The sequence below is a fragment of the Muntiacus reevesi genome, chromosome 12 (assembly GCF_963930625.1).
Source record: "Muntiacus reevesi chromosome 12, mMunRee1.1, whole genome shotgun sequence".
NCBI lineage: Eukaryota > Metazoa > Chordata > Mammalia > Artiodactyla > Cervidae > Muntiacus > Muntiacus reevesi.
Genome location: NC_089260.1, coordinates 49,024,945 through 49,039,335, shown reverse-complemented (window position 1 = coordinate 49,039,335; position 14,391 = coordinate 49,024,945). Strand labels below are relative to the sequence as shown.

The following is a 14,391-nucleotide window of genomic DNA, read 5'->3' as shown; positions in this document are numbered from 1 at the left end:
CGTGTTCGATCAAGGTTACAAAATGTAAGTTTTAACAGATTTATGGGTTTTTTAAACAGCATTCAGATAAATGATAATTAATATACAGGCAAGCTTGCTAAAACTGATTGGATTCCATACTCCCTGTAAGTTAGAAGGGTTTAATTTTTACATTTTTTTTGAAGAACTATGCATGTATAAATTATAGGTAGCTGTGAATTCCAAAGCTATAAATATACTGGAGGACCCTGGTGGTATCATACTGAACAGCTGTTTGCAGAGAATAAGCCTCTCCAGTACCCTGAGGAAGGCATGGAATGTTGAAATGTTGGCTAAATGTTAAAATCATTCAAAGAATGAATACCCCTGAAAACAAAAGGAAAATAGGAATGATGTCCCTGGGTTTATAGCTTGATCTGAATAAACTCTGTCAAAGCCCCTCGCCAGTCTCTCCTCTGCCTCCCCTCCCCTTCCTTCCCTTCCTTTCCAGAGCAATTTAGTTCAAAAGCCATTAGCCAGAGCCAAACAAGGTAAGTCACTAGGGGGAAGAAGAGGGCAGGTCATGGTGGTTCAGTGAAAGTGAAAGTGATAATCACTCGGTCCTGTCTGACTCTTTGTGACCCCATGAACTGTCGCCCACCAGATTCCCCTGTCCATGAAATTCTCCAGGCTAGAATACTGGAGTGGGTTGCCATGCCCTTCTCCAGGGGATCTTCCCAACCCAGGGATCCAACACCAGTCTCCTGCACTGCAGGCAGATTCTTTACCATCTGAGCCACGGTGGTCCAGAGTTGTATATTAGAGCCCAAGATGGGTGAGAACGGCACCCAGGAGGAAGAAGGGTGCCCTGGCACCGGGTGCTGGAGCCAGAGGTGTCTCCAATGAGGGTACTGCAGTGGAGCCTAGGAGGCTTGCCAAGGCCTCCATGCATGGAGGGGAGGCAGCAGTGGCCTGACACAGATGCCAGAGCCCCAGAGGGAAGAGGCAGGTGTGCTGGGGAGGGCACCTGAGCCCAGGTGTCAGACCTCAAGCTGGGTGAGGAGGACGTTTACATAGAGGGTCCCAGAACTGGGTGTCAGAGCCTCAGTGAGGTGAGAAGTATGTTCATATTGGGGGCGTAACCCTATGGTATACATAATCTTTAGTCCTCTGAAGAATTAATTTGTATTAAACACCTTTTTTACATAAGTCATATGCCTGTCACAAAATGCTTCTAGCTTTTTTTAAATTTCCATTTTGAAATAATTACAGATTCACAAGAAGTTGCAAAAACAATACAGAATCTTCACATGCATCCTTTATCCAATTTCCTCCAATGATTACATCTGATGTAACTGTACAACCATATCAAAACCTGAAAATTGACATTGGTAAAATGTGTGTGTTTTATACTATTCCCGTTTGTCACCTATAAATTTGTGCAACCACATCAGAACATTCTATAGTTACAAAAGATCTCCTTCAGGCTACCCTTTTAAAGTCACCCCCACAAAAAAAAAAAAAAAGAAAAAACACAAAAAACTTCCCTAACCCCTGGAAACCACTAATCTATTATCCCTATTTATAATTTTGTCATTTTGAGAATGTTGTGTAAATCAAATTACATACTATTTGATTGGATTTTTTTTCACTTGGTATAATATACTTGAGAATAAAGTTGTTACCTGGATCAATAAGTCATTTCTTTTTATTGCTAAGTAGTATTTTACAGTATAAATGTACCAAAGTTTATTAACTATTTGCCTATTGCAGGACATTTTGTTTATTTCCATTTTGACTATTGCAAATTAAGTTCCTATGAACATCTGTGTACAGAAGGGAGAGGGAAAAAGGACTTTCCAATGAAGAAAAAATTACTTATAAAGAAGACTACTGGGGAAATTGAAAAATTTTTTAAAAGGACTACACATCAGAGGGATTTCCTGGTGGCTCAGCTGGTAAAGAATCTGCAATGTGGGAGACCCTGGTTCAATTTCTGGGTAGGGAAGATCCCCTGGAGAAGGGAATGGCAACCCTCTCCAGTACTCTTGTCTGGGAAATGCCATGGACAGAGGAGCGTGGCGAGCTACAGTCACAAAGAGTCACACACAACTGAGCGACTAACACTTTCACTTTCCTGTAAGACTCGTGTGTTCTTGTTTATAGGAAATGCACACTGAAATATTCAGGGATGAAGAGACACCTTACCTCTCAATTTCAAACGGTTCTGGAGAAAATGAGGCAAAATTTAAACAATTTATAAATTTGGCTATAGGTATACAGTAATTCTTAGCACTATTCTTAAAACTTTTCTATAAGTTTGAAATTATATTAAAATTAAAGATTACAAAGAAAAGTACTATCAGAAGGACAATCCCTTTTGCATATTTTATTTGCAAAGTCTTAAAAGGTTAAAAAGTATTAGATCTATGTCCAATATAGAGAACTTTCATCTATCATCTAAACAAGTAAAATGTACCACTAGCTTTATCTTTCTTGCCCTTCACTCTTGAAGTACAACTATCAAGAAAAAGATCTGATCAAAGAGATTTTTTTAATGATATACATACATATGAGAGTTCAGTTGACTGGCAAAGTTTCATGGTGGTAACATTAAATGGTGGTGGTGGTTTAGTCACTAAGCCGTGTCTGGCTCTTGCCACCCCACGGACTGTAGCCCGCCAGGCTCCTCTGTCCATGGGATTTTCCAGGCAAGAATACTGGAGAGGGCTGCCATTTCCTTTTCTGGGGGATCTTCCCTACCCAGGGGTCGAACCTGGGTCTCCTGCACTGCAGGCAGATTCTTCACCAACTGAGCCACCAGAGGAGAACATTAAATGATCTCAGCTGTAATGTGAGCCCTCGGTTTTATTTTTCTTTTTACAGTGGGCGGGTTGACAGGGATTGTCCTAGCCAATTCACCTTTAGATACTGTTTTCCACGATACATACTATGTGGTTGCACATTTCTACTGAAAGTCAAAGTGAAAGTCACTCAGTTGTGTCCAACTCTTTGTGACCCAATGGACTATACAGTCCATGGAATTCTCCAGGCCAGAATACTGGAGTGGGTAGCCTTTCCCATCTCCAGGGGATCTTCACAACCCAGGGATCGAACCCAGGTCTCCCGCATTGCAGGCTGTTCTTTACCAGCTGAGCCACAATGGAAGCCACATTTCCATTGTGTGTTTTCAACAGGAGCCGTATTTGCTATCATGGGAGACTTTGTGCACTGATTCCCATATATATAATATTTGTATGTAGTGGAGTATTACTCAGTTACAAAAAAGGAGGAAATCCTGCCGCTGCCAACAACATGGATGGACTTTAAGGTATTATCCTAAGTAAAATAAATCAGACAGAGAAGGACAAATACTCTATGTTTTCAACTGCACATATGTAAAATCTAAAAAACAAACACATGTAACAAAACAGAAACAGGCTCATAGATAAAGAGGACAAACTAGTGGTTCCTAGATAGGTAGGAAGTGGGGGAAAGGGTGAAAATAGGTGAAGGGGATTAAGAGGTACAAACTATCAGTTATGAAGTAAGTAAGACACAGGGATGTAATACATGGCCCGGGGAACATCACCGATAATATTGTGATAACTTTGTATGGTGTGTAATGTATAAAAGTATCGAATCACCATGCTATTCAACGGAAACTAATATAATATTGTAAATCAACTACACTTAATAAAAAAAAGAAGAAAACACTTCATCTTCTTTTAAGGTATTTTCATTTTCCTGCTTTTTGGCAAAATGTTTCTTAATCTTCAGCAGTAATATATCAATATGGAGTGGCAGTTTGACAATATGGTTCTCACTTTTCATGGTATAAATTCAAAGACAAATTGTGAACGAGTCAAGTGAAACTTGTCATTCACAGCTGTGAGGTCACACTAGTGAATTATAAGCTTTTCATTATGTCAGAACTGTGAATTACAAAGACTTTTTTTCTGTATTTCCTGTCAAATAATGTATTAGTTCCCCCTCTATCTCAGGATTTTGCAGCATGCCAGAACCAGAAAACACAAGGACTGTAATGTGGCAATTCCAGATAGAACAATAGGAATTCATATGTATCAGAAGAATGTTAAAGAGGAGATGGTGATGATTTTAAGCTGTACTATTCACCAGTTCAGAGTCATTCCTGATGAGCAGTTAGTTTTCTCAAAATTGAAGCCATTACCATCCCAAACTAAGGGATGTTATCTTTTATTGTCTCCTCCTTGTTAACACTATCAACTATCATTTCTCAAAAGCCACTAAGGGGGTCATTCTATGCTGTTTAAAAAATTAAAAGATACTTTCTTGTTAACATTAACCTCATAATTATTACTGCTATCATGAAACTCTAACTCTTCATAATTTGCATAGTGCTTTCATGTCTTATTTATCATTCACATTGACCCAGTGAGGTCATATTATATGAGTATATAGCCAATATAATTAGGTATATATAGAAAAGATACTATATCCTGATTCATTTACAAGGAGATCGAGGAATAGAAAGGCTCCAAGAAATGATAGAGGCTTAACCAAAATCATGCCACAACTAAACATCAAGAGCAGGAATCATTTACTCAGGTTCTAAATCTAGACATCATTTCCCACACTCCATAAAACTTCCTTCTCTCTAAAAGGATGCATGTGTGCTGCAACTCAAATAAATCTTGATGCTTCAGACAGTCCAGTGTCTCTTCAGTGTCACATTTGGAGAAGAGTCCCATATTCTAAAGTAATTTTTTAAAGAATTTCAACAACTGCACTTGTAAATCTTAACGAAAATCTACCCAGTTTCAGTTTATGCCCCACAGTCACATAAACTCTTCCTTCCACTTGTTCACTCAAAACTCCTCCTGCTCAGAATCAACACGGTGTTTGCCTTTTGTTCCTTTTCCCCTTTCTTTTGTCTTTCTAATCCTGTCTGTCTCTCAGTAGGCCCCTGATTCTGCACCATGAGAGTCCCAGAACCAACCACACCCAACAAAATGCTCCTTGAAGTTCAAGGAGGTGGACAAAGGAGACAAAAATAAAATTGTTTTTCATAAATGACTGGGGTACTGGAAGTTTGTAACACACTCAATAAAGCTTATTTCAATTTTTATAGTTTTTGATCTTGCTGGTTTGAAGATTAGAGTACTGATGACATTATTGTTGTATTAACGCTGTTCAGTTGCTCAGTTGTATCCAACTCTTTGCAACCCCATGGACTGCAGCAAACCAGGCTTCCCTGTCCTTCACTAACTACCTCTTGGAGTCTGCTCAAAATCATGTCCATTGAGTTGATGATGTCATCCAACCATCTCATCCAATATTGGCCAGCATCCTTTCCTGTGCCTCAAATAGTCCAATATTTGTGCAATTCCCTAAATGTATCATGCCCTTTCTAGCTTCTAGACCAGTGCTTCCCACATTTTATACATCATGAAACACTGGGATAGACAGCAGAAATTGCTGCAGTGACCAGGGGCGTCAGTATCTGCACTGAGATAACCTATTTGAGGCATTCCTCAGCTCTATGTCTTTGAACACATGTTGCTTTCCTACCTAGAATAATCTTCCTTTTCCTTCCCTCCAGTTTCTTTGTCTAATCAGCTCCCCATCATCCTTCAAGAAACAGCTGAGGTGTTACATCTCTCAGAATATCTTCCGTGGCTCTTCCAAAGTCAATGAACTTGACTGATAGGCCCCTAGAATTTCTGGACTTATGCTCATTTTAGCGCCCCATACTGACTGGATATTTACCTCCATCTCCCACTAGACTGTAAGCATCTTGAGAATAGGAGCTTCATTCTATGTATATTCCATATATATTCATTTTGATATTTCTAGAGTACCGAGCAAATGGTAGGCACTCAATCACTACCATTTAAAGAATGAATGAACTAATGGACTCTTTCTAGATACATGGTTCTAGATGTCATTGGTGGGGCTCACAACTCCACTCCTAAAAAAAATCACTCATCTCTGATAGTCCTGGCAGCGTCTTCCCAACTTAATCACTCATTCCTCCTGCTGCTGCTGCTGCCGCCAAGTCACTTCAGTCATGTCCGACTCTGTGCAACCCCATAGATGGCAGCCCACCAGCCTCCCCCATCTCTAACATAAATTTTAGATAAATAGAACAACTTTTGTACTCTCATTCTTTCAACATTCTCAGTTATGAATGGATGAAGGCAAACTATTCATTCCACAGTTATTTACTGAGTACCAGCTATGAGCTTTGTGTCCTTTCCTTCACAAAGTTCAATAGATTTGCAATAAAGAACAGCCATTAAAACAGTAATTAAATGAATAAGTCATTGTTGCCTTTGTGATAAGTGCTGCAAGTTTCTCAATTTGCAATGAGGACAGACAACGACACATCTAACTTGGGCTGTGACCGCCAGTTGACATCCTGCCTCTTCAACTCTCTTGTTAGTTACAGTTGCTTCCAAAAGGTCTTACTGGCAGGACCATGAGCCTCTGGGAAAGAGCTGAAAATAATGTCTTTCTTAAAAGGAACTCATCTACCAGAGGCTCCATGTATAGCAAAAGGTTCTGGTCTAAGAATATCTAGCCAAGCATTCAAGTCACTCAAAGAAAATTGTGGTTTTCTCACTTTCACTGAATATGTGCTTATTTCATTTTTTGAAATAGCCTTTTATCTTCACTTATCAAATACTTAAATAGGGACTTCTCTGGTAGTCCAGTGATTAAGACCCCATGCTTCCAGTGCAGGGGGCATGAGTTCAATCCCTGGTCAGGGAACCAAGATCCCATATGCCACAATGCATGGCAAAAAAATAAAAAACACTTAAATTGCGGACCGCACATCTCTCACATCCCAGAAGCCCTTCCTCTAATCTCTGTGCACCTCCACCACCTAACTTGACGTCACTTCATTCAGCAAGTGTCTCCAACTTCCCCTCACCCAGGGTGTCTTCTGACCTCCTGTACCTCTCGTGTAGCCTACCATTTTCTACTATTATCTTTAGAGATATCCTAACTTTTGAGAAAGAGGCAGGGAGGAGAGGAAACTGGGAGAAGAGAGCTACTGAAACGTGACAGCCTGGAGAACAGACAGTCCAACCACTGATGTGGACTCCATCCCCAGGAGTCAGTGTTATCACAAGCAGGATGGGGAACACAAAGGACGTTCCAGATTTAGTCACTACCTCCAGTTGCCTTCTTGAGAGAGAAAGAGAGAAAATAGTATTATAATCTTTTAGGCATGATTCATGAAAAATTAAGTATACCAAGATAATTGAGCCACCCGTAAAGTGGAAAGTCGGTGTGCATATCTGATTCATGGAAGATTTGATATGGTTAATATATATATTATGGTATATGGTCTAACTTAGTATTTTTAAGTTGGATAATATTGACTTAAAGCAGTTTTTTCTTAGTTTTCAAAATAGTCAATGCTAAAATAGCACCCATCAAATGTGTCCCTTGACTGTTATAACAAGCTTGTCCTAGATACAAGAAAACTAATTACAGTCTGTTTTTCTCCCTTTTTTATAAATACATTCTAAACAAAGAGTTATGATTTTACTTAAATAAATATTAATATATTCCTTGAATAAATAAATGGATTTCATTCTCTTGGCATTGTCTTTACAAGAGCCAGAGCAACAAAAAATGTAATCTTGTCCAAAATATGCATTTTCAGTGACACTGGGACTTCTGGAAAGCAGTCATTACACACCAGCTTGTTGAAGGAATGTATTTTACTGAAGAACTTGACTGAGTCTTCTCATGAAAAAGTTATACCTACTTATGATTATGCCTTTTGTGGTCAATTGATCTTTTGACCTGCCTTAATTACAGTCATTTCTTTTCTAAATCCTGAGACTAACCAACCTTTCAGAAAACTGCAAAAGTTTAGTTACATTCACAGAACCAACTCCATTACAAAGGCAAATATTTTGAGCCAGCTAGAACTATACTTGGAGTTCTAAATCTGAATATTTTATCATTGGATTTGCTTCTCACTTCAGAGGTGATATCAGGGGAGCCCAGGTGGCTTCATGTCAAAGAACCCGCCTGCAATGCAGGAGATGCGACTTCAATCCCTGGGTCAGAACAGCCCTCAAAGTAGAAAATGGCAACCCACTCCAGTATTCTTGCCTGGGAAATCCCATGACAGAGGAGCCTGGGGGGTTACAGTCCATGGGGCCGCAAAAGAGTACGACACAACTAAACAATAACAAGCTATGTATTCAGTTCAGTTCAGTTCAATCACTCAGTTGTGTCCGACTTTTCACAACCCTATGGACCACAGCACGCCAGGCCTCCCTGTCCATCACCAACTCCCAGAGTTTACTCAAACTCATCTCCATCGAATCGGTGATGCCATCCAACCATCTCATCCTCTGTCGTCCCCTTCTCCTGCCTTCAATCTTTCCCAACATCAGGGTCTTTTCAAATGGGTCAGTTCTTCGCATCAGGTGGCCGAAGTATTGGAGTTTCAGCTTCAACATCAGGAATATTCAGGACTGATTTTCTTTAGGATGGACTGGTTGGATCTCTTTGCAGTCCAAGGGACTCTCAAGACTCTTCTCCAACACCACAGTTCAAAAGCATCAATTCTTCAGCACTCATTTTTCTCTATAGTCCAACTCTCACATAACCATACATGACCACTGGAGAAACCATAGCCTTGACAAGATGACTCTTTGTTGGCAAAGTAATGTCTCTGCTTTTTAATATGCTGTCTAGGTTGGTCATAATTTTCCTTCCAAGGAGTAAGCATCTTTACATTATCATTATTATAGTATTGATATATACTATATACTTCTCTTTGTTATTTCCAGTATCATCCATTGTCTATGATCTAGGCTACCTTTTTTATCTACCTCCTCCCCAACCCTAATACTCAAGCCAATAAAAGACACATGGGGATGAAGGTCAGATAAGATTATTGTAGTGATGATAGGAAGCAAAGAGTAGATCAAGAGGTGTTGGTGAAATCTTGTGGAAAAGTAAAAATACACATTATGTCATCAACCCTTTTATCCATCCACAAAATTGGAGTAACAGATACATGCCCTCAAAAGGCTGCTGAGAAACTTAAATTAGATAATTAAGCCATTTAAAAAACCTGTGTCGAGGGCTTACTGTGTGCTCACCATGAATAAGATTAACAGTCTATGCCCTCATGGAGTCTATATTCTAGCTGGAGACACAAATTTTACTCAACAATTTCCTTAGAGTAGTGATTAAATATGTAGAAGAAGAAAGGTATACAAAAAAAGAGCACTAAAGAAGAAAATGACTTTTCTAATGCCAAACCATAGGGGTCAGAGAAGGCTTCTGTGAGGAAGGAATGTTTAGTCTAAGATCTTAGGGATGAACTGTTAATAACTTGGGTGCAAGGAAGAGTCTTGGCAGGGGAAATACCACGTTTCCAGTCTTCAAAGCTAGGAGAAGGAGTGATGCATTTGAAAACAGAAATAAAGCCCGTGCAGAGCAAAAGACAGGCCTACTGCTCATTAGAAAAGATTCAGACTCTATCTCAGGCTTCCTCTCTTTTAAGAGTAAGCACAGTTGCCAGCAATGCAGGAGACTGGGATTTGATCCCTGGGTCGGGAAGATTCCCAGAGGCAATCTACTCTAGCGGGTTGTAATAATTCTTCCTGCCTGGAGAATTCCATAGACAGAGAAGCCTAGTGGGCTACAGTCCATGGGGTCACAGAGTCGGACACGACTGAGCGACTAATACACACACCCACACACTGCAAATGCAGGTGTTAGGCAGTCTCTTGATATTTCCCTTCAGGAAATGGGGTTTTAGAGATATATATTGAGAGACAAAGAGAAAAAATAAGAGGAAAATCAATAAATCATAGTAATTGAAAGCTCGCCTGCCTAGTTTGAATACCAGCTTTGGCACTTATTAAAGATTTGCCATTTTCTTTCAGGGTGTAGAAATCAAAGGAAACACTCCCCAACGTGTTTTATGGGAACAGAACAGTCTTGACACAAAACTTCACAAGGACATCATAAGAAAGAAAAATTACAAATCAACATCTCTCATGAACATAGATGAACAAACCCTGATGAAAATTCCAGTAAATGGAATCCAGAAATGTAAAACAAGATAATTCATAAAGATTAAGTTGGATTTATTCTAGGAATACAAAGTTGGTTTAACATTTTTTTAAAACTAATCATAATTCAACATGTTAACAACATTAAGGGAAAGAATCATATAATCATTCAAATACATGCAGAAAAAAACACTGATAAAATTCAATTTCTATTCATGCTAAACACTATTAGCAAACTAAAAATAGAAGAGAACTTGAGAACTTTCTTACAATGGCACAGGGTACTTAAAATAAAAAACATGCAATGAACATTATGGTTAATGCTGAATGTTGAAAGTTTTCCCTTGTGAAAAACCAGAAATAAAACAAAGATGCTATCACCGTTAACCAAGGTAATGGTCGAGATTCTAAGCAGTGTAACAATGGCAATAAAAATATAAAATAATAAAAAAATATAAGGTTTAAAAAGGAAGATGCAAATGATATACATGCAAAATTCCAAAACAATCCACAATAAACTATTATTACTAATCTTACTAATTTATCATAGGTTCTTTATCTCCTGTTGATAGATGCAAAGTCAATATAAGAAATAAATTTGCTTTTCACATAGAAGAAACAGATAATTAAAAAATAAAGGATGTAATATTAACATGTAATGCATGTGTGCTCAGTCATGTCCAACTCTTTGTGACCCCATGGACTGTAGCCCCCCAGGCTCCTCTGTCCATGGGATTTTCCAGGCAAAAATACTGGAGTGGGTTGCCATTTCCTGCTGCAGGAGATCTTCCTGACCTAGAAACTGAACCTAGATCTCCTGCATTGCAAGAAGATTCCTTCTTTTTTAACTGAAAGTTTTTTTTATTTTTTAAAATTAATTTATTTATTTTAATTGGAGGCTAATTACAATACTGTGGTGGTTTTTGCCATACATTGGCATGAATCAGTCACAGATGTACACATGTCCCCCACTCCAATTCTTTACCAACTAAGCCAGGGAAGCCCTTCTGTAGTAAGACATTAGATCACAGGTGCTGTGATCGTGGGGAGGTTTTTTGTTTTGTTCACTGTGCATCCTTGTTCCTGGCATGGAGTAGGTACTCAACAGTTATATGCCAAATAAATAAATTCGCAGCTTCCAATGCACATGAATCTCTAGAACTTAGTTACAACTTGCTCTCTCTAAAGTCTAGCATTATTACAGGTTTCCAGTATGCAGGTTCAATGAACACCTGATAAAAAATTGTTCTTTGATCACATGCTTTTGCACTTAGAGCATTTCACTGTCACTGATGATCTAACCAGTCAATCCTAAAGGAAATCAGCCCTGAATATTCACTGGAAGGACTGATACTGAAGCTGAAACTCCAATACTTTGGCCACCTGATGCAAAGAACTGACTCATTGGAAAAGACCTTGATGCTAGGAAAGATTGAAGGCAGGAGGAGAAGGGGGCAACAGAGGATGAGATGGTTGGACGGCATCACCGACTTGATGGACATGAGTTGAGTAATCTCCGGGAGTTGGTGATGGACAGGGAGGCCTGGCATGCTGCAGTCCATGGGGTCGCAAAGAGTCGGACACAACTGAGCAACTGAACTGAACTGAACTGATGAAGAACCACAAGTCTTCTAGGAACTCTGACATGAAAAGACCTTGGTCCCACCCTCATCCTACCTAGAGGCATAAGTATAAACAGTAATGTAAGCATGACATTCTGTGTTATAATTAAGCCTGTTTTCTCCCTCTTCCGCCTCCTGACTCTTTGCCTTTATCTGGGAGACAGGAAATAAAACTCTCACTATTGCAGCCTCGTGAAAGACCCAGAGACAGAAATCTACAGTTAAGCCATGCCCAGACTCTCAACCTCCAGAAACCGTGAGTTACTATATGTTATTATTTTAAGACAAGAAGTCTGGGGGGGTAACTGGGGTAACTTTGATTTCAAAATTAACTTACATATCCAAGAAGTTCAATGAACCTCAAATAAATATAAAGGAAACCATACCTAGTCACATCAGAGTCAAAATACTGAAAACCAAAGATAAAGAGAAAAATAACATACTACATATGGGATGACAGCAATAACAGTGACTAAGTTCTCAATGAAATCAATGGAGGGAAGAGTCAACAAACAGTTCAAAGAGAACAATGGCCAACTCAGGATTCTACCTCCAGTGAAGATCCTTCAAAATTAAAATAAAATACACTTTCAGAAAACAAAAGCTGAGAAAAAAAACTTCAACAGTAGATCTGCACTATAGGAAACTCTTAAAAAGCAAGCAAGCAAACAAATACATGAATAAATAAATAAATCTCCAGGTTCAAAGGAATAATACCAGATGGAAACTTGGATCTATATGAAGGCATAAGATGTATTACATATGGTAAATATACATGAGTAAATATAAAGATCTACATTTAAAAACTTTTTTCTTAAAGGGCAACATACTGTTTAAAGCAGAATAATAACCTGGGGGTTTACAACATATGTAAAGCAAAATATGTTGCAACAACAGCACAGAAAATGAAAGAGGCAGAAGCGGATTTGTATAATGTTGAAAATTCTCACATTTTGTGTTAAGAGATTCACTCTTAATTCTAAACAGACTACAGTAAGTTAAGAATATATATTGTAATTCTTGGAGCAGTCTCCAATAAATAAATAAGCTAAAAAGCCAATAGAAAATGCAAAAAATTAAAATTAAAATATCAAAATCAAGTACAAAAAATACTTGATTGAACAGAAACAAAGAAGGAAAAGAAGAACTAGATGGGGCAAACAGAAAACAAATAGGAAGAGAGTTGACATAACCATATCATTAAATACATTCAGTGTGAATGGATGGAACTCTCCACTTTAAGAGGAAAAGACTCAGAATGATTAGAAAACAAGATCTAACTGTATGCTGGATACAAGGCACACACTTAAAATATAAAGTTACAAATCCATTGAGAAATTTTTTTTAAAAAATTAAAGGTGACAATGGATTTAGCAAGCTGATGTGGCTAGACTAACATCAAGGGGAATTTCAAAACAATAAGTATTTCCAGAAACAAGTAGAGGTATGTCATAAAGGAAAAAGAGCCAATTCATCAGAAAGATATTACAATCTTAAGTATACATGCATCTAAAAAAATAGAGATCAAATATTTTTAAAACTAAAAGGAGAAAGAGACAAATCCATTATCATGATTAAATACTTTATCATTCTTCAATCAGTAATAGGTAGGATAAAGAAATTTAAAAAGGATACAGATCTGAAAAACATTATCAGCAACTTGACCTAAAATCCACCAGTACCCAAGAAGTTCAGAATTCACATTCTTTTCAAATGCACACAATTTTATTCATCAAGTATACTATATGCTGAATACTAAAATGTCAATAAATTTCAAAAGGCTGAATACTAAAGAAGGTTTTCAGAATAAGAAAAATTATATTAAAAAAATGGGCTTCCTAAGTAGCTCAGACGGTAAAGCATCTGCCTGCAATGCAGGAGACCCAGGTTCGATCCCTGGGTCAGGAAGATCCCCTAGAGAAGGAAATGGCAACCCACTCCAGTATTCTTGCCTGGAGAATTCCAAGGACAGATGAGCCTGGTGGGCTACAGTCCATGGGGTCGCAAAGAGTCAGACACAACTGAGTGACTAATACACACACACACACACACACACACACACACACACACACACACATTAAAAAATAACAACAGGACAGCTGTTAAAAATTCCCAAAAGTTGGAAATCAGATAATATACTTCTAAATAACCCATGGTACAAAGAAAGATGACAAGGAAAATTAGAAATTACTTCTAACTGAATGATAATGAAAATACAACATATCAAAATTTGTAGGATACAACAAAAGCAATGTTTAAAGGCAAATTTATCATTTTAAATGCTTTTATTAGGAAGAATTGTCACTGAGGAAAATTATAATAAAAGCGAACTAAATTGAAAGGTATAATAGTTCACAATTTGAAAGAGCTCATATTATTAAAATCTTCTTCTAACTGATCTAAAGATTCAGTGCAATTCAAATAAAATCTGAGTCATTTTTTTTAAATTGGCTGATTTGAAATTTTATATGGAAATGCAAACTACCAGGAGTAGCCAAAACAATTTTGAAAAAGTAAGAACAATGTTGAATAACTCAAACTACCTGATATCAATACTAGCTATAAAGCTATAGTAATCAAGACAATGTGGTACCGGTATGAATATAGAAAAATAAGCAATAGAATAGGATAGAATCCCCCAGAATACAGCCATCTGATTTTGACAAAGACACCAAGTATTAATGGAGAAAGGCTTTCAAGGTGGCTCAGTGGTAAAGAATCTGCCTGACAATTCAGGAGACCCAGAAGATTCGGGTTTGATCCCTGGTTTG

The 14,391-nt window shown here is 38.1% G+C and overlaps 1 non-coding gene across 1 annotated transcript; it reads left to right on the top strand.

Annotated features, from left to right (window-relative positions):
* Positions 1 to 13,456: 13,456 nt before the first annotated feature.
* TRNAC-GCA (transfer RNA cysteine (anticodon GCA)) lies at positions 13,457 to 13,528 on the top strand. Its single transcript has one exon. It is a non-coding gene; the product is annotated as a tRNA-Cys (tRNA).
* Positions 13,529 to 14,391: the final 863 nt, after the last annotated feature.